This window comes from Adiantum capillus-veneris, chromosome 4 (assembly GCF_014529385.1).
Source record: "Adiantum capillus-veneris isolate H3 chromosome 4, ASM1452938v2, whole genome shotgun sequence".
NCBI lineage: Eukaryota > Viridiplantae > Streptophyta > Polypodiopsida > Polypodiales > Pteridaceae > Adiantum > Adiantum capillus-veneris.
In genome coordinates, this window is record NC_140934.1 from 146,530,508 (window position 1) to 146,549,797 (window position 19,290).

At 47.0% G+C, this 19,290-nt stretch overlaps 1 protein-coding gene across 1 annotated transcript in view; it reads right to left on the reverse strand.

The window, feature by feature from the left end:
* LOC147460127 (methionine-S-oxide reductase) overlaps positions 1-18,760 on the reverse strand; it is a 72,041-nt gene extending 53,281 nt beyond the window's left edge. Inside the window, exons 1-2 of the mRNA XM_086511246.1 lie at positions 18,723-18,760; positions 18,022-18,070 (exon numbers count right to left, since the gene is read on the reverse strand). The gene's annotated coding sequence lies outside the window, so the exon portion shown is untranslated. The remainder of the gene's footprint in view (positions 1-18,021; positions 18,071-18,722) is intronic.
* Between the last annotated feature and the right edge of the window lie 530 nt (positions 18,761-19,290).

A 19,290-nucleotide genomic window follows, 5' to 3' on the forward strand; every position in this document is an offset into this window, starting at 1 on the left:
TCAGCCATAGCATTTTTATGGACAGCAGATAGAAGGTCGCAAATTTCAGCCCTTAGGTCATCGTCGTCGTCCCCGTCTTCGTCACCAACATAGTCACGAGTTGCATCAGTTTTCATGCATCATCATTGAACCACTTTGTGCAATCATAAGTAGACCACTCTCGCCGACGAGAGTGGGGCCTTCGGAGGAGGGTTTTACAATGTCTCTGGTGTCGTATCTCTCTTCTCTCTCTCTCTCTCTCAGTCTCATACACTTGCACTCACAGTGTCCATTCTCTTTGTTTGTGATCATAGCACTTTCTCATTAAGAACGGAAGGCTCTACCTTCCATAAGAACAAAAGGAACCTTGAGCACAGTTCGGAGCACTAATCTTGAGCAACGCGCAAACATTCATTCCGTTGCACCTAACAATGGTATCAGAGCTTTCGCAGTGTTCTGTACCACTCAAGGATAGATTGTCTTCTATCCTCCCCTTGTGTCTGTTTTCACTCATTGAGAACAGACCACACACTTAGCGGCCGGCCAATAGACGTAAGGTGGGAAAAAGCAACCTTGGTGTGAGCGCAAGGCCGCCAAGGGGTGCGCCCGCGGAAAGGAGTAGAACTCGGGTGAAGAGAAGATCCTTCTTCAACACGGTTTGCAAACGAAAGAAACCCTCAAGAATCTCAAGATCCTCAAGAACCCAAGACCCTTAAGAACCCATGTCACGTGACACATCCAACCCTATGTGTCCGTGGACAAGCTACAGCATGATCAAGGTTCAGTCAGTCCAGTCAAGTCTAGATTAGAAGTGACCTGGCACTTTTGAGAGTCTATTCGTAGACCGTGCATGCCCAGTCACTTATTGTAGATGCATATCCTCCGGTTGCACGCAGCATGATCATCAGTATTCCCTTCAGAATCCATCAGATTCAGTCAAGGGAATTTTTCAGTGCATTTAGCCTATTTTCCCTATTTTTGATTATTTTCACTTATTATTTTTAAGTGACTTTCCAACAAAAGTAGGTAGGGCAATTTTGCTAAGTTAATATATAAGCAAACCCAAGTTAGCACTTTCTGGCAGAAGAGGCAGCAAGAGCACATCCTCAACAGGCATCTTCTCAGCAAAACCCCGCAAGAACCTTGGCGTTTGCAGATTCCCCCATCCTCGCGACACCTTCAAGCACCCCTAGCGTTTCCTGTTTCTAGCAGTTCCCGCATTATCAGCAACTCCAGATCCCCAACGTTTTGCATCCCTTGCATCATCGCCATGCAGGCAGCCCTAGCGTTTCTTATTTTCAGCCAAGCTTCCACAGAAGGCCAGCGTTTTTACTAACGCTCAGCAAGCAGGTAGCGTTTTTTATTTTCAGCCAAAATGCAGCAGAATAGGCAGCGTTTTCAGCATGCTTGATCAGTAGCAGACTCAGCCTAGATCCATTGCAGAAAAACCCCCATTTTCAGCCATAAAAACGCAGCCAAAACAGTCATTTTCAGCCACCCAAAACAGCCCAAAGATTTGCAGATTTTCAGCAGTTAGAAGACCGTAGATTTCAGCCCTAAAGTCGTCGTCGTCATCAGCATAGTCCCAAGTTGCATCAGTCCGTTGCATACGCATTGTACCACTTTGTGCAATCAAAAAGTAGACCACTCTCGCCGACGAGAGTGGGGCCTTCGGAGGAGGGTTTTACGTCTCTGGTGTCGTATCTCTCTTCTCTCTCTATCTCTCAGTCTCATACACTTACATGCACAATGTCCATTCACTTTGTTTGTATCCATTGCATTCTCTCATTAAGAACGGAAGGCTCTCCCTTCCATAAGAACAAAAGGAACCTTGAGCACAGTTCGGAGCACTCACCTTGAGCAAAGTTCAAACATTCATTCTGTTGCACCTTACATTGGTATCAGAGCTTTGGTAGTGTTCTGTATCACTCAAGGAAAGAACCACAAGAATTTTCTTTGCTTGTTGAGGTCGCACGAACCCAAGTTTTCTTGGGTGTGTCGATTCCTAATCGCGTTTTGTTGAAGAGTGACAGGAATCCCAAGAAAGAAGGGCTTGTCCAGCCTCCCCTTGTGTCTCTTTTCACTCACTGAGAACGGACCGTGCACTTAGGGGCTGGCCAATCGACGTGAGGTGGGAAAAAGCAACCTTGGTGTGAGCGCAAGGCCGCCAAGGGGTGCGCCTGCAGAAAGGAGTAGAACTCGGGTGAAGAGAAAATCCTTCTCAAACGCGATTTGCAAGCGAAAGAAAACCTCAAGAACCTCAAGATCCTCAAGAACCCAAGACCCTCAAGAACCCAAGTTCCTCGTGAACTTAAGAACCAAAGATCCTAGTGCATGGTCGTCACCCGAAGCGGAATGGATACTTCGCATACAGGTGATGAGCATGAGAGAGGCGACGAAGGATTCTCCCCACCACGAGATTTTTCCAACCCTCCCCCTTCGCTATCTACGCCACGAGTTGTTCTAACTCCAATGGAGATGATGGTCAAGTCAATGATGGACATGATGCTGGCACAACAAGAAGCGACTCGCATTACGATGGACCAAAATGAAAGAAACGCAATACAACAACAACAAGAAGCGACTCGCCTTACTTTAGAAGCGAATCGAGTTGCGTTGGCACAACAAGAAACCAATCGCCCTGCTTTCGAACGCGAGCGCGATGAACGAAATGAACGAAAAGCAAAAAGGCAGGCCGAGTGTGAAGCTCAAAGGGAGCTACACACTCAAGAATTGCTTTCCCAAGTACTTGCCTCGAAGACCGAACCACCCAAAGATCGTGGGAGTTCATCAAGTGACGCAAGCCACGATGCGGATTCCAACCATCCAGTCACAGAGAAGTTGACTTTCAGTAAGTATGACGGTAAGATGGATGCTACGGTTATTTATTCTTGGTTGCATCAATTTAATGCTTATTTTGCGACAACTAAGAAGACAGGAAATAGAAAAGTTTTGACTGCAGCTATGTACCTTGCCGGTGATGCCATCAATTGGTACCACGCATGGCAAGAGGCACAGCTAGCCGCGCACCTAGAGGAAGCTGACGGATTCACGCCCTTTCCTTCGATTGGGCTGCTTTCCAAGACAAGCTCAAGGCGCGGTTTATGCCACCTCAATACCTCGCACGATTGAAAGAGGATTGGCGCAATCTCAAGCAACATGGTATGCCAGTCATGTCTTTTTCTAACCGTGTTTTGCAGCTAGGCACTCAACTACGCAAATCGGATGATGAGCACAAAGAGGCTTCTCTCTTTGGGTTAGACGAATACATCAAGTTTGATGTCGAAGTCTTTGACCCCGCGGATCTCAACAAGGCAGTAGCAATCGCTCTCTCCCAAGAGATGAAGCACAACAAGGGAAAGCCTAAGGAGAACAAGACTTTTACAAGTACCTCGCAGACTTCTCAGAACCCTCAGAATGGCAAGAACGGTAGGAATGGTAAGAATGATAACTCTTCTAACCAATCTTCCAACAGTCTCTCATCAAAGAATTCTTCCAATGAATCTAAGGGTAAGGCTAACACAATTGCTAAACCTAAGCTTACCCCAGATGAAAAGGTAGCACAAGGAATTGTAGAAGGATATATCACGTCGGAAGAACAAAGCACTTATTCTAAGGAAGGTCGTTGTTTTCATTGTCACATTAAGGGTCACATAAAAAGAACATGTCCTAAGCTTGAATCGAATGAATCTAAAGAACCCACAGTACCCACTTCCTCTGTCAATGCAATGAATGATAACACGAGTGTGCCCCAAGTTTCTCAGGACCCTCCGATTGATGATTCTCTCATTAAATGTTACGGTCATACATCGGGGCACCGTTTTGTCATATTGTTTGACCCAGGTAGTATGCATGATGTGATCAGTTCCTCTCTTGTTGAGAGAGCCCGCCTCGAAGTTAGTCCGAGATCTCCTATCGAGGTCTCTGGCTTTCGTCTCGGTATGGACGCTCTCATCACGGAGGAGCGCCTTGATGTGTTGTTTACAATTCAACAGACTGCCTTCACTAGAAGATTTGTTGTTTCTCCTCTCTCAGAATGTGATATGATTTTGGGCATTAAATGGTTTCGTGATAATAACGCTCTCATTGATTTTGAGGCTAACACTTTAACTCTCAATGCCAAAAGTGATTCTCCTATTGTCATTCATGGAGAGGACATTGCTCATTCTCCATCTCTCATTGCTAATATGCAGGACAAGAGTGAAAGGATTCAGGAGAAGGAGACTCTCTCAATCTCTTTTTCTCCACAACATGACACAGAATTTGCATGATTATGAGAAGCATGAAGATTTGAATGATAAAGATTTACATGATAGTTTGGATGACAAAGATAAGCATGATGATTTGCATGATCAAGATGTGATTTCTCACAAGCATGATGAGTTGCGTAAAGATGATGTGATTGTTCACAAGGATGATGTGTTAGTGGATGCTTTTTCTAGCGAAGCTAACCTCGTTGCAGATTCGATCAATCACGAAGAACAGATCTTTGCTTTCGAGTCGAGGTCCAAAGAACCCCCACAAGACGATTCGATCATTCAGGAAAAACCGATCTTGGCTCTCGAGCCTAGGTCCAGAGAACCATCACATGAAGTATTATGTGTTCGCATGATTGATACGCACGCATTGTTCGAACGTTTCATTCGTGATCGTTTCCTGTATTTTAGTCAGCATCGTTATGTGATCCCTTTCCTAGGCATGACATATTGTATGTTGAGCACGTTTCTCTCATGGATGAGCACGAATGTATGCGGATTGTTCATGAAAAGCTGAAAAGTATGTATGTAAGAAAGTCACATTCCATGTCTCTTCCTTGGCATGACACAGTTTCCAAACGAGCACATGAAAGTGTGAGCACCAAGCATGGGCATTTCCGTTGTGAATTGCCACAGTTGATTGCTCTAGATCATAAGCGAAAGATTCGATCTCATTGTTTGCATGTGTTTGATGAACGGGTTGTCACTCCGTCTCTATGTTCATCTACATTGCATACACAGTCTTTAGCGAAGACAAGATTTTTTCCACTCACTTTACATGGAATGGATATGTTCATGGTTTTGTGTTGGAAATGGTTTCAGGAATTTTTAGCCATGGAGATTCTTGAAGATGGAAGAAGCACGACTCTCCACGAAGTTGAAGCATCGAAGGAGCCACAGAAGACTTTCTGTCGCTTTTGGCGCGGCCCAAAGAAGCAAGCGTTGCAAACCATTATGAAGTTCAAGTACCGCTTGAACCACACAGCAGAGTGGGCCGGCGAAGAGTCCCTTCCAGGATTCCGGATGCTATTGGCGATCTCCCTCGACGCCATACGGTTCGATACCAATACCTCACTTTGAAAAGGAGGGGATGTCACGTGACACATCCAACCCTGTGTGTCCGTGGACAAGCTACAGCATGATCAGGGTTTAGTCAGTCCAGTCAAGTCTAGATTAGAAGTGACCTAGCACTTTTGAGAGTCTATTCGTAGACCGTGCATGCCCAGTCACTTAGTGTAGATGCATATCCTCCGGTTGCACACAGCATGATCATCAGTATTCCCTTCAGAATCCATCAGATTCAATCAAGGGAATTTTCCAGTGCATTTAGCCTATTTTTCCTATTTTTGGTTATTTTCACTTATTATTTTTAAGTGACTTTCCAACAAAAGTAGGTAGGGCAATTTTGCTAAGTTAATATATAAGCAAACCCAAGTTAGCACTTTCTGGCAGAAGAGGCAGTAGGAGCACATGCTCAACAGGCATCTTCTCAACACAACCCCACAAGAACCCTTGGCGTTTGCAAATTCCACCATCCTCACGACACCTTCAAGCACCCCTAGCGTTTTCTGTTTCTAGCAGTTCCGGCATCATCAGCAACTCCAGATCCCCAGCGTTTTGCATCCCTTGCATCATCGCCATCAATAGGCAGCCCTAGCGTTTCTTATTTTCAGCCAAGCTTGCACAAAAGGCCAGCATTTTTACTAACGCTCAGCAAGCAGGTAGCGTTTTTTATTTTCAGCCAAAATGCAACAGAATAGGAAGCGTTTTCAGCATGCTTGATCAGTAGCAGATTCAACCTAGATCCATTGCAGAAGAACCCCATTTTCAGCCATAAAACGCAGCCAAAACAGTCATTTTCAGCCACCCAAAACAGCCCAAAGATTTGCAGATTTTCAGCAGTTAAAAGACCACAGATTTCAGCCCTAAAGTCGTCGTCGTCATCGCTGTCATCGGCATAGTCCCAAGTTGCATCAGTCCATTGCATATGCATTGTACCACTTTGTGCAATCAAAAAGTAGACCACTCTCGCCGACGAGAGTGGGGCCTTCAAAGGAGGGTTTTACAACGTCTCTGGTGTTGTATCTCTCTTCTCTCTCTCTCTCTCAGTCTCATACACTTACATGCACAGTGTCCATTCACTTTGTTTGCATCCATTGCATTCTCTCATTAACGGAAGGCTCTCCCTTCCATAAGAACAAAAGGAACCTTGAGCACAGTTCGGAGCACTCATCTTGAGCAAAGTTCAAACATTCATTCCGCTGCACCTTACAACCCAAGTTCCTCGTGAACTTAAGAACCAAAGATCATAGTGTATGGTCGTCACCCGAAGCGGAATGGATACTTCGCATACAGCTGATGAGCATGAGAGAGGCGACGAAGAATTTTCCCCACCAGGAGATTTTTTCGACCCTCCCCCTTCGCCATCTACGCAACAAGTTGTACTAACTCCTATGGAGATGATGGTCAAGTCAATGATGGACATGATGATGGCACAACAAGAAGCAACTCGCATTACTTTGGAACGCAATGAAAGAAATGCAATACAACAACAAGAAGCGAATCGAGTTGCGTTGGCACAACAAATCTCATCACGGAGGAGTGCCTTGATGTGTTGTTTGCAATTCAACAAGTTGCCTTCACTAGAAGATTTGTTGTTTCTCTCTCAGGATGTGATATGATTTTGAGCATTCGATGGTTTCGTGATGCTAACCCTCTCATTGATTGGGAGGCTAACACTTTCACTCTCAATGCCAAAAGTGATTCTCCCATTGTCGTTCATGGAGAGGACATTGTTCATTCTCCATCTCTCATTGCTAATATGCAGGACAAGATTGAAAGGATTCAGGAGAAGGAGACTCTCTCAGTCTCTTTTTCTCCAAAGCATGACACACACGATTTGCATGATTGTGAGCAACATGATGATTTGATTGACAATGATCAGCATGATGATTTGGATGATAAAGACAAGCATGATGATTTGCCTGATCACGATGTGATTTCTCACAAGCATGATGAGTTGCATGAAGAAGGTGTGATTGTTCACAAGGATGATGTGTTAGTTGATGCTTTTTCTAGCGAAGCTAACCTCGTTGCAGATTCGATCAATCACGAAGGATCGATCTTGGCTCTCGAGCCTAGATGCAAAGAACCCTCCCAGGAAGTATTATGTGTTCACATGATTGATACGCACGCATTGTTCGAGTGTTTCATTCGTGATCGTTTCCTGTATTTTAGTCAGCATCTTTATGTGATCCCTTTTCCTAGGCATGACATATTGTACGTTGAGCACGTTTCTCTCATGGATGAGCACGAATGTATGCGGATTTTTCATGAAAAGCTGAAATGTATGTATGTAAGAAAGTCACATTCCATGTCTCTTCCTTAGCATGACACAGTTTCCGAACGAGCACATGAAAGTGTGAGCACCAAGCATGGGCATTTCCGTTGTGAATTGCCACAGTTGATTGCTCTAGATCATAAGCGAAAGATTCGATCTCATTCTTTGCATGTGTTTGATGAACGGGTTGTCACTCCGTCTCTATGTTCATCTACATTGCATACACAGTCTTTAGCGAAGACAAGATTTTTTCCACTCACTTTACATGGAATGGGTATGTTCATGGTTTTGTGTTGGAAATAATTTCAGGAATTTTCAGCCATGGAGATTCTTGAAGAAGAAAGAAGCATGACTAAAGACGAAGTTGAAGCATCCAAGGAGCCACAAAAGACTTTGTGTCGCTTTCAGCGCGGCCCAAGAAGCAAGCGTTGCAAACCTTTATGAGATTCAAGTACCGCACGACCCACACATCAGAGTGGGCCGGCGAAGAGTCTCTTCCAGGATTCCGGATGCTATTGGCGATCTCCCTCGACGCCATACGCTTCAGTACCAGTACCTCACTTTGAAAAGGAGGGGATGTCACGTGACACATCCAACCCTATGTGTCCATGGACAAGCTACAGCATCATCAGGGTTCAGTCAGTCCAGTCAAGTCTAGATTAGAAGTGATCTGGCACTTTTGTGAGTCTATTCGTAGACCGTGCATGCCCAGTTGCTTGGTATAGATGCATATCCTCTGGTTGCACACAGCATGATCATCAGTATTCCCATCAGAATCCATTAGAATCAGTCAGGGAAATTTTCCAGTGCATTTAGCCTATTTTCCCTATTTTGACATTTTTCACATACTATTGTTAAGTGACTTTCCAACAAAAGTAGGTAGAGCAATTTTGCTAAGAAAATATATAAGCAAACCAAAGTTAGCACTAAATGGCAGAAGAGGCAGCAGGAGCTCCCCGCTCAAAAGGCACCTTCTCAGCAAGAACCCCTCAGCACCATCAAGTCCTTGGCGTTTTCCATCACATTCAGCCTAGCATTTGTGTCATCGCCCACAGTCCCCCTAACCCTAGCGTTTTCAGCTTTGCTCATCGCCAGAATATCCACAGACCCAGCGTTTTTCACTAACGCTACCAGCCCAGCCAGCGTTTTTCATTTTCAGCCATAAGCGAAGCCATTGTACCAGCATTTTCAGCATTCAAGACAGCAGCAGATTCAGCCCTAGATGCATGCAAGAGATCGTCATTTTCAGCCCTCAAAAACGCAGCCAAAACAGCAGTTTCAGCCACCCAAAACAGTCCCAAATTTTCAGCCATAGCGTTTTTATGGACAGCAGATAGAAGGTCGCAGATTTCAGCCCTTAGGTCATCGTCGTCATCACCGACATAGTCACGAGTTGCATCAGTTTTCATGCATCATCATTGTACCACTTTGTGCAATCATAAGTAGACCACTCTCGCCGACGAGAGTGGGGCCTTTGGAGGAGGGTTTTACGACGTCTCTGGTGTCGTATCTCTCTTCTATCTATCTCTCAGTCTCATACACTTGCACGCACAGTGTCCATTCACTTTGTTTGTGATCATAGCACTTTCTCATTAAGAACGGAAGGCTCTACCTTCCATAAGAACAAAAGGAACCTTGAGCACAGTTCAGAGCACTCATCTTGAGAAAAGCGCAAACATTCATTCCGCTGCACCTAACACAAGATCTTTGAGGCAGATCGAAATGTTGAGAACATGGATGAAATGTACAAGAAAATTAAAGTTGCCTTGGAGAAGACTAATGCAAGCAGAAAAAGGCTGCTAATCGTCACCGTCGTGAATTGTTGTTATCACCTGGTGATTGGGTTCTGTTAAGGTTCGAAAAGGCAAGGTTAAAGAAGATGAAGGGCAAGGAACGGTTGTTTCCTAAGCTCAGCAAGAGCTTACTATGGGCCTTTTCAAGTGCTTGACAAGATCAGCAATGTGGCTTACAGGCTGAAATTGCCTGATGCGTGGAAGATTCATTGATGCATTTCATGTGAGTCCACTCAGGTTGGTTCCTGCCACATAGGGGAAAAGAGAAACCAACCGTTGCGTCCAGGGCCTCTATCCCTCTGTCACGAGGACGTGGCAACTGTTAAATATGTCACGAGGACGTGGCAACTGCTAACCTTAGTTGTTGGTTTCTTTCCAATGATTTTTGTTTTCTTTTTGAGACCCTCTTTTTGAAGTTGCAAATGGTCGGCGGCCGATGTGAACGGTAGTTTCATTCGCCGCAGACGGGAAGTTGATCGGCACTGGAATTCGTATAGTAAGAGGATGTCTAGGCTCAATTCAAGATCATGTAGGTCCCCCCCCGTCGCACTTAGCAAGTTGGTGGATACTAGGAAGTGAACTCAATAAAGGCACAAAGTCAAGGTGAGGTTACCAAAAGAAAGTACCCAACAGTTGGGCCACATTGCATTTTTGGATGCAGTCCCAGTGGGGATAGATGGTCAGAAGACTAGTGGGAGCCCAACGGAAGCATCTCCTAAAAATTAGGGAACTGCTATTTTAGGCCATGAAATCTGTTCGTATCATTACCTCCAGAATGACAAGGGAAACATTTTAGGACTGCGCTACAAAGTCAACTGGGCAACCAGTCGGGAGATTTTTATGCGACTAACCCCGAAACGGGAAATTGCTTGTAAATATGCCAAGTGGACAATTTGATGCACTTTCCTCTTGCAGAAAAATGGGCACTGAATTTTAAGCTGAGAGGAGCTTCATTTGCAGCTTGCCACAGGATAAGAGCTATTGACTACAAGCTTTCCCTCTCATGTACAGTGTGGTGCAAGAAGTCACGTCCTGCACACCTCACACTCTGCTCTCTCTCTCTCTCTCTTCCCTCCCTACCTGCAGTAATGTGATGCCCCACAAGAGGGCTCTTCATTTGACTCATGTACAGCTGTGTGGTTATATGCGTTTTTGCTGAGGCAAGATCCTCTCTAAGCAGGAACGGGAGTAGCTAACTGCTACTCCAAAAGCAGGCACTTGTGAGGGTGATAACGTCATCGTACAGGTGCATTTTCAGCGCTAGTTATGCACTGGATTTTGACTGTTTTTCAGCCATACGGACACCAGAACCATTGGGAACAGTGCCTCACTGATAGAGGACAGTTCGGGGACTGTTTAGGACTGAAAACAGGGCAAAAACGAGTATACGCTGAATTTATTGTTTTTGGGCAGAAATTAGAGGGTTTATACCAGTGGAAGTGAATTCCAGCAGCGGAATTGGTTTCAGGCAAGTTTTGGGGCTGTTATGCTGTCAAAATTTTGCCACAACTGGTGGTATCTAGCTGGATACAGGTAAAGAATTCCCAGGACCCTTCTTTGTAATCTACCCTCTTAAAGAATAAAGAAATACCAAAAGGGGCGCCAATTTTGGGGCCTGCAAGTTGTCGGCGTCTGCTCGGAGCATTCTAGCTTCCGAGCCGTGTGTATGCTTTAGTGTTAAGTCCCGTCACAGGTTACCTTTGCACATTCTCTCTGTGTGTGTCTAAAGTAAAGAAGTTCGGGTGAAAGCCAAAGCCTACCGCCCCACGGGTCGGTTTCACCCTCTAGCTGCAAGGAACAGTACATGAACTCTGAAGCAAGCTGCCTCAAAGTCTGGTGGAGGGTCACCGAGAAAACGTGTGAAGTCGTAGGCAAAAAAGTCCCACCGACGACGAATGTCGAAGCTTGTCGGTCCACGAGGAACAGCTCCAAAGGGAGACGTCTGCACCAAAAGAGGGTATCGCAAGAAAGGATGTCCCTCTCTCGCCAAGCGACTTGTGGCAAAAGCGCTACCAAGAGATCTCCTAGCAGTCGAAGATGGTCCTGCCCATTGGGTCGGCTGCGGGGTAAGAGCAAGAGGAGATGTGGAAGCAAGGGGGCTAGCGGGAGGAGGAGCGGGGGGACGTGGAGCGGCAGAGGGAGAAGGGCGAGGTGGGGAGGAGGAGGAAGGAAGCGGGGGGGGAGGGGCTGTCGGAGGTGAGGCTGAGGTGGAGGGTGGAGCTGGGACCTCTTCCTGCTGAAGAGGGTCGAAACGGTTTCCGGTGGGAACCCACTGCTGCTGGCCTGAAGCCTAGGGACCACGCTAAGTCCAAGGCTAACATAGTGCCCTCTGTCCACGCCGACCACGAACCTGCTGCCAGCCCTCCTCTGCCCAAGCCCCAGGCTCAGAGGGTGGCTCTACCTGCGTACCCTGTGGCTCTCTCTGCTGCTGCTGGCAAGCACTTGGAGGCCGGGGCTGAGCCTGAGGTGAAGGTAAGGGTCTCCTCTGTGGACACGCCTTCGCAAGAAGGCCCATCTAACGACAAATAAAACACTGATTCGGGAGGCCCGATGTCACGTGACACATCGAACCCTATGTGTCCGTGGACAAGCTACAGTATGATCAGGGTTCAGTCAATCAAGTCAGTCTAGAATAGGAAGTGATCTGGCACTTTTGTGAGTCTGTTCGCAGACCGTGCATGTCCATACACTTAGTGTAGATGCATATCCTCTGGTTACACACAGTATGATCATAAGCATTCCCATCAGAATCCTTCAGGGGAATTTTCCAGTGCATTTAGCCTATTTTCCCTATTTTTGACATTTTTCACTTATTATTTTTAAGTGACTTTTGTTGGAAAGTAGGTAGGGCAAATTGAGTAAGTTTGTATATAAGCAAACCTAGGCTAGCACTAAATGGCAGAAGAGGCAACAGGAGCCAAGCTCAGCAGGGAAGATCATAAGCATTCCCATCAGAATCCTTCAGGGGAATTTTCCAGTGCATTTAGCCTATTTTCCCTATTTTTGACATTTTTCACTTATTATTTTTAAGTGACTTTTGTTGGAAAGTAGGTAGGGCAAATTGAGTAAGTTTGTATATAAGCAAACCAAGGCTAGCACTAAATGGCAGAAGAGGCAACAGGAGCCAAGCTCAGCAGGCAACTTCTCAAGCAAGACCTTGGCGGTTCTCCCCTCCAAGCAAGACTCAACATCTAGCGTTTTCTTCATCAGCATCCACCATTTGCATCATCGCCAGCAAGTCCCAGCCCTTGGCGTTTTTGCATCGAGAGATCATTGCCACACACATTCAGCCCTAGCGTTTTCAACCAAGATCGCCATCCATTGTAGCTGGCGTTTTTCAGCCATAAAGCAACCGCAGATTCAGCCCAAAAGGATCATCAGTTTCAGCCCTTAAGAACCTGCAATTTCAGCCCTGAGAAAGTGCAGATTTTCAGCCTTAAAGACCAGAAGAATCAGCGTTTTTCCTAGCGTTTTCAAGCAGGCCAGATTTCAGCCCATAGCGTTTTTGGACAACAGATAAAAGATTGCAGATTTCAGCCCTTAGGTCGGTGTCATCATCCCCGTCGTCGTCGTCGACATAGCCTAGACTTGCATCAGCCCATGCATTCAGTTTGTACCAGATTGTGCAATCATAAGTAGACCACTCTCGCCGACGAGAGTGGGGCCTTCGGAGGAGGGTTTTACAACGTCTCTGGTGTCATATCTCTCTTCTCTCTCAATCTCTCAGTCTCATACATTTGCACGCATAGTGTCCATTCACTTTGTTTGTAATCATTGCACTCTCTCATAAGAACGGAAGGCTCTACCTTCCATAAGAACAAAAGGAACCTTGAGCACAGTTCGGAGCACTCATCTTGAGCAAAGTTCAAACATTCATTCCGCTGCACCTTACACCCGAATACTCCACGCTCTGACAGAACCAACCGCCACTCACCCTAGGTAGTAGGATAACCTTCGGGAGAGTGGGTGTCCCAAACCAGAACACATACAGTGGGAATGTCGGCCGCCTTGGTAGCTACAACAGCTGCCGTGCAAGGAGTCTCCAGGGCAGTCCCAATCTCCGAGCCTATCCTAGAAAGGAGCGGAAGGTACTCCCTTCTTAGGCGGGGGAAGCAGACTGAGATGGGCAGGTCTGCCTCCTCTACAAGAACGTCGGTAGCTAGGTCGAAACCATGGTGCCACTGTCAAAAGTGTGCCCGAACTGCTCGGATGGCCAGGGGGCTCATCGCAATGACCTTGGAGGCCATCTCGGGAGTCTCAAACTCTATCTGGTAGTAGCCACGCCCGAGAAACTGAACATCGAGAAATTTGCCCACCTCTGCTAAAAGGCGGGCCTGGAGGAGATCACGCACCTTCCCTCGGCTAGGTCGGGTGCCGATGATCTTGCATAGAACAGAGGTGGCCTGAAGGTGCGGCAACCTCTGCCTCTAGGCTCGCTTACTCTGTCGACAAAAGAGCAAGTCAGATCGTGGGTTTCGTGGGTCGGGCGAGGGGGCTTCCTCCGAGTCTCTCTTTGGCTGAGTAGAATCCTCCATCTGTGTCTGCTGCTACGATGACAACCAAGGATGAGCGATTGAGAGGATGATGTGTCGAGGTCGAGAGGCGGCCCCCTGCCTTGAGCAAACAAGGGGCAAGGGATGAGGAGGTGGAATGGGGAAAAATGGGGCGCGGGGGCGAGGGGGGGGGAGGGGGGATAGGGGGGTTCGAGGCATGTGCTGGCAGGCTACAAGGGCTTTCGGGAGGGGCAGCGCGTGACAGGGCTAGCGGGGTGCAAGGAAGCGAAAACAACACACAATGCAAGAGGGGTGGGAGGGGGGGCCGGGGGGGGGGAGATGGGGAGGGCAACCACGGCGATAGCGTGCGCAGGGAAGGCAGCGAGCAGCAGCGAGCGTCCTCTTCTCGAGGCTGTCTGTTTCTCATTGTTGGCCTCATCTCGCTTCTTTCTGCATTCTGATTCTCTGTGCCCTTTCTTGTGGCAGTGGTAAAATTCAATGTCCTTCTTCTTCTTCTTCTTACCTTTACCTTTCTTCTTGCCTCCTTGAGCTATCAAAGCTCCTTCTGCATCAACAGCACCTCCGGCTCGGAATGCGGAGTGCCCAATCTGTTTGAGGGAAAGGAGAATCTCGACCCAGGTGGGAAAAGAGGTACGTCCAAATGTGAGCAAACCATAGTTACCAGGGAACGCGTTCCCTAGGCCCTGGAACGCGGAACGCCGTTCCCTCCCCCCCTGCAAGGCCGGAACATTTTGCCGTTCCCGGTGACCACTTATAACGGAACGGCCCAGAACCGCCAACTCTCAAAATGAGGAGAAATAGGCAGTATTTTGCAGATTTGTAGTGACCATTAGGTGTTTTTTTAAGTGTGCAAGGACTCAAAATGCACCCCCTCACACCCATTCCCTTCTCAAGCAAATCCACATGCCCTCAAAGGTCTAAGGCTTAAGCCTTAAGCTCTCTCGACTCTCGAGTCTCAAGCTCTCCCCCTCTCTCTCTCAAGCTCTCTCCTCTTGAGTCTCTCCCTCTCTCTCTTTAGCTCTTGCCCTCTCTCCCTCTCACAAGCTCTCTTCCTCTCCCTCCCTCTCGAGTCTCTCCCTCTCCCTCTTGCATCATCCATGGCCTAGGGGTCTTCAAATCGAGTTTTTTTCCGTTCCCGTTCCGCACCCCTAGCCGTTCCCCCGTTCCGCAGGGGTCCCCGTCGCCGTTCCCGTTCCCGTTCCGCGTTCCGGGTAACTCTGGAGCAAACTCTGAAAGTAGGGATCAAAGCGTGGGGGAAGCTTAAATAGTAAGAGGCCAGCCATGCGTGCCGAGGTGATGTTGCCTCTGGCAGAGACAAGGTCGTCCCAGAGTTCCCGCATGCAGCGGGTCAATGCATTGAGTGAGTTGAAATCCTTGAACTGGAGGTTGTACAACTCCAGTTCAAGTGTGATCTGTTTGGCAAACGAGGTCTCCTCAAACTAGTCAAGAATCCGTCTCCACAATGGATGTGCATGCTCCTCTTTGGAAATTTCCTTCGTGATGTGGTCCGAGAGGTACATCATCAGAAGAATTGTGAAGACTAGTATGTCCCGATCCACCCACTCATCGATCTAGGCTTCAGTGGAGGTGGGAAGGGAAGGCTATGTAGCAGACTGGGTGAAATTATTCAACCATTCACAGAGTCGATGGTAGGCAATGATTGTGCGGACTCGTGTCCTCCGCACAGAATAGTTGTGTAAATCCAAGTTCTTCTCCTCAGCAAACTGGGTGAGGGCATAATTGTTGGATGTTGTGTTGGCAGATGCCGACGTAGTCGCAGAAGTGGAAGTGGCCGTAGTCGCCGCCCGAAGACATGGTGGCCCCCTTCTGGGACTGTTGTTGTTGTCCATACTACTTCCGGAGTTGACATGTCGCGTGCTCAAAAAGTAGTCCCAAAGGTAGATCGATAAGATCGCTGACGAAGGTACGTCTCTAATGCTGTAGCAGTCCCAAATAACCGCTCAGACAACCATCGGATAGTGTCCTGACGAGTAAGGGAGTGATCAACTGCACAAAGGGTAAAAATTCAGCATCCTGTCCGGCCTAAAAACGCTACAAAGGGTGCTCAAAACGCTGCTGTAATACAGATTTCAGCGTGCCTGTAGGCCACAGTGCCTGTACGCCACCGATCGGTACGGGAGCGTCGCAGAGTGTCAAAGGAGGGGGTTCTCGCACTTCTCAGTCGTCGAGGGGCTGAAAACAGAGAAAAAACAGCAAGTAATAAGTACCAAAATGGTGCCGATTGGGTGTAGATACCTTTCCAAGGTATAGATCTGCAAGTTCCTGGCAGTAGAGAACTCTCCAGGCAAGTGTAGGTCGCTAACTCTGGTGCACAATCGTTGAGAAGTAATGAAAACGTTGCAAGTCTTCAAGAAACGTAGGATGACCAAAAATGCCAGCAAATGCAAAAGCGCAAATCAGCCAGCAAAAATGTAAGGCTGATCTGGGCTGTTTTGGGTGCGATCTCTGGCAAGTAGTGTGGCGCCTGCAGGAGGTGTGCAGATCGAGGCCGGTTGTTGCAAAAACGCAAGGTTGTTGCAAAAACGCAAGGTTGAGGTTGCAGAAAACGCTAGGGCTGAAAATGCTAGGTGGCGTTTTGCAATTTTGCCGCGACAGAACGGAGCAGAACTGCTAGCGCTAGCCTTGGGGGGCAGATCGATGCAGATTCTCTGTGTTCTGGCGGCTGATATCATGTGAGAGTGAGCAGCGGAGAGGGTGTGAGCCATGCACGCCGAAAACATTGGAGAGAGAGAGAGAGAGAGAGAGAGAGAGAGAGAGAGAGAGAGAGAGAGAGAGAACACAAGTGCTCTGCAAATGATGCTCTCAATACACAATCTCAATGACTACAAGACCCTAAGCATTATATTTATAAAATCTTAGGTTGAGGTAGGGCAAAATGTGTAACTGGTGCAAAAACATAAAAGCCCAAAAATGGCTAAAAATGTATGCACCCAGCCAGGCTCAAAAAATGACCGGGCAGACACGTGCTAAAAGTGTCCGCCCATGCAATCTACATGATGTGCGCTGGGTGGCCAACCATGGACAATCACTAGCCGTACAAAATGGCGAAGCAAAGGTGGTGTAACTCTAACAAATGTACTTAGTTTTGATCTTGGGGCACGTCGTTTTGGATTGGGCATGCACTATCGGCAATTCTAGAGATAGGTGCAAGTCATGCTTTCAGACTTCTTACCTATTCTAACTTTAGCTGTTGAAGATCGTTTCTTGGATTGGCGTCTACAGAACTTATTCTTAGCGGACATTTCAGCTCGTCAGGTCTACAAGGTTCTTTCGCTTGATCCTTGGCTTGCGGATCACTGCAACGCCCTATGGTCATTATGGCCTTCTGTTTCATGGTGGCGGAGGGCTCTGAATGCTATCTGGAAGAGCCGCTTGCCTCTTAAGGAGCGTTTGTTTCTTTGGCATTGCTTGTTTGGTGTTTACCAGTGGGCTCCTTTTTGCAAGCTCGCCACATCAGCTCTTCGAGGTGTGTTCGTTGCTTAGCCTTTGAAGAATCTGTGAATCGTTTACTTTGGAATTGTCACGTTACTCGAGTGTCCACACTCATGCGTCTCCGCTTTCCCTCCGCGAAGTTTGGCAAGATGTTTTGGCTTTTTGGGATTCTGACACCTGCGACACAACCCTTTGCTCCTTTTTTCACATGGGTCAGATATTGAGTCTATTGTAGCATTTGGCATCAACGCAATACCCGCATGTTTAATTGAGTTGATATAGATCATTTTCCCTTCTTCAAGTTCATGCTTCGGCAATCCTTGCGATTTGCTCTAGATGCTAGGGACTTATCTCCTGAACTTTATCAGCTTTCTTATCTTTGTTTCTGATCCAGTTTCACTCTTGAACACATTGGTGTTCCTCTTTATGTCGCAGCTTTATTTTGTGGGTTTTCCTCCTTTGAGGTTTCCCACTTGTAATTAATCAAGATGCTTTTACAAAAGTGTGTGAGAGTGTGTGTGTGTGTGTGAGAGAGAGAGTGTGTGTGTGTGTGTGTGTGTGTGTGTGTGTGAGTGAGAGAGAGAGAGAGAGAGAGAGAGAGAGAGAGAGAGAGAGAGAGAGCACTAGAGCGATAACTCTAGCAGCCACTAATACAATAACTCAAGAATGAAATTTCTGATACCAACCGAGGCCAAGGGATCCCCTAGGTGCACCGCTTGAAAGTAGGTCAAACAACTGGTGTTCAGACAAAGAGAGGGTCTTAGAACACATTTTAGTAAGGCGCTCAACTAATTGATTGGTGCCCACATGATATCTTAATAGAGACTACAAACAGACCAAAATGCATATGCAGGGCTAAGGCCTCCTCCGCACAGAATGGCGACCCTTTAGGCAGAGGTATTTGATTTCATGTCTAAATGAAGCATTCTGAGTTAACCAATTTCCATTATTTCAGGGCTAAAGCCTCCCCGCACAGAATGGTGACCCTTTAGGCAGAGGTATCTGATTCCATGTCCAAATGAAGCTAAATTTTCCATCAGACTTGCATTCTGAGATAACTCGTTTCCATTATTTTACGCCTTGACTTATTCACTTTCCAATTCCGTCGTTTGCAAAGGGCTACAGAATCAAAGCTCTCACTTCGATACACTTTTCAATTCCGTTGTATGCAAAACGCTACAGAATTCCATTAAAATTTGAACCAGGCCGCCGCACATCCATGTACCACACGCTTGAGCAATGCATTACAACAGTCTTGTCTATTATAGGATCTCTTGCAAAATTGCAAGTTCAACATAAAATGCCTGAGAGCATACGTGTATGTGAATCAATATCTCCAAAGCAGCCAGGAAGGAGAAGAGAGAGAGAGAGAGAGAGACAGAGAGACCTGTAGCTTACGTCGCCCATCAGCGTGCTCGATATACGTTCTCGTTTGTTGTTTTTATGTGACACTTCCCGTCGATTGCGAAATAAGTGTGATATATGTGAACCTTGGCACTAAGTAACACCTACATTTAATTGGGGGGGGGGGGGGGGGGGGCGGGGGGTTGGGGTAATACGATCGAGAGTCGGGGTTGGGGGGTGGAATCTCGAGGCGCATTAAACCTGATCAACGAGAAAAACGATCGAGAGTCGGGGTTGGGGGGTGGAATCTCGAGGCGCATTAAACCTGATCAACGAGAAAAACGAGGCACACTAAATCTAATCAATGAGAAAAACGAGGCGCATCCGCGAGAGTTGGACCCGTGACCTCGTAGTCTAAGTTTAGGGTCACATAGGCTAACCACCTCACCATCGTGCACATTGTGTATTCACATATGTTTTTACGATGTAATATTGTAAGTTGACAAGCAGTAACCAGGTTATCCACATTTTGTGCATGGCCAGGTTTAGTTTTTGAGCAAACATCTGCGGCTGCGATCTCCCCAACCTTCGTGCTTGAACTTCTCCGCCCT